The following is a 1,517-nucleotide window of genomic DNA, read 5'->3' as shown; positions in this document are numbered from 1 at the left end:
TTCTTCTGAAGCAAGTATCGCCAGAGCGGTGCCATATGTTATTCCCAGATCTGTGAATACCCTTTGATGTTTTCCAATGGTTCCCACATTGGTGTTTTTTGGGATGTTTTTGTGAGTCTTGTTTTTGTTTTTGTCAATCGTGGGTGGAAACAGGATTTGGTCATTGTCAATGGACAGTTTCGGGGAAATTGCTTTGTATTTTGAAAGGGATTTTGGTGAGGTAATTTCTTTGTTGGTAGGTTCGTGGATGTGGGAACCATCGGATGACTCCTCATTTTCAACAGCTGTTGGTTGGTGAACGGAGGGTTGGTTTCCTTGATGGTCAGGTTCATTTTCTGTATTACCCAACCTTTTCTCCAAATTAGCTACTCGAGTATTCAAGTCATCGATAGCAACTTGCAGCTTTGAGAATATGTTGTTGATGGAGACGGAGAGCATCATTATACCGCTTTGTATGCCATCCTCATCAATTGCATGAATTTTCTCATCATCAGGGGAGATGAGGTGAGAGCAGTCTAGAGAGGATTCCTGATTGTGTCCGATAGGGTTTTCAGGATGGTTGTTATTGTCATTTGCTGAGGGAGGTAATGGTAACTCGCCCTTTTCGATCATATCAAGGATGGCACCTTTTAGAGGGAGACACATTTCAGTGTCATGTCCGCGACCTTGGTGATATTGGCAAAAGAGGTTTTCATCCCATCTTCGACCTCGCTTGTTTGGTAGAGGGTCTGAAGTTGGACCAATTGGTTTGAGTTTTCCTTGTGAGATTAGCCTTTCCAAGGCTGTGGCATAAGGCATACCCAAATCAGGGAAGGACCTATGAGGTCGTCTTATTTTGGTTGGTGAAGCACCTAAGGAATTGGCTTCAATGGTTTTGGTAGTCCTCCAACTAGGGTTGGCTTTGTCGTTGGCAAGTAGTTGGCTTTCCAGGAGCTTAACCCTTTGCTCAATATCAGAAGAGGGAAAATTCCCGGTTATCATTTTGTCCTCAACTTGGGAGAGACGAGTGCTCAAGTTTTCTACGGTAGCTAGGAGTCGAAGGACCATGTTGTTGGTATCGGCAGAAGTCATGGCGGATGAAGGTTGATTAGCTTCTTGAGTTTCTGGTTGGCAATCGATGGCACCAAGGGATTCGTATTAACATAACGATAGGCGTTATAACTTGTCTTGGCAAGGTATTGCACAAACAAAGGCAAGTGCAACACATATGTACAAAAGGCAGTTTTGTCGCAGTTTTGTCGTGAAGACGCGACGGTGTGACTATGTTATGAGTTCATTAAAGATCGTGAATGACCTCTTGTGTTTGAACTCTTGGTGCATGACACTGAATTTAGACTCGAGTGTCGACTTTGGCATAGTGATGCCTAGACAGACAAACTTGACCTTTGACCCGTAATGTGGGGTAAAGACAGGTTTAATACCCGAGAGGTTTTGACTCTGCTAACGCCATTGAAGATGTCTCAACAATTAGGCGACACGACCTAGACCATAAGGTAGGACTAACTTTGGCGGGGACT

The sequence above is a fragment of the Silene latifolia genome, chromosome 3, assembly GCF_048544455.1.
Source record: "Silene latifolia isolate original U9 population chromosome 3, ASM4854445v1, whole genome shotgun sequence".
NCBI lineage: Eukaryota > Viridiplantae > Streptophyta > Magnoliopsida > Caryophyllales > Caryophyllaceae > Silene > Silene latifolia.
This window is presented reverse-complemented; position numbering follows the sequence as displayed.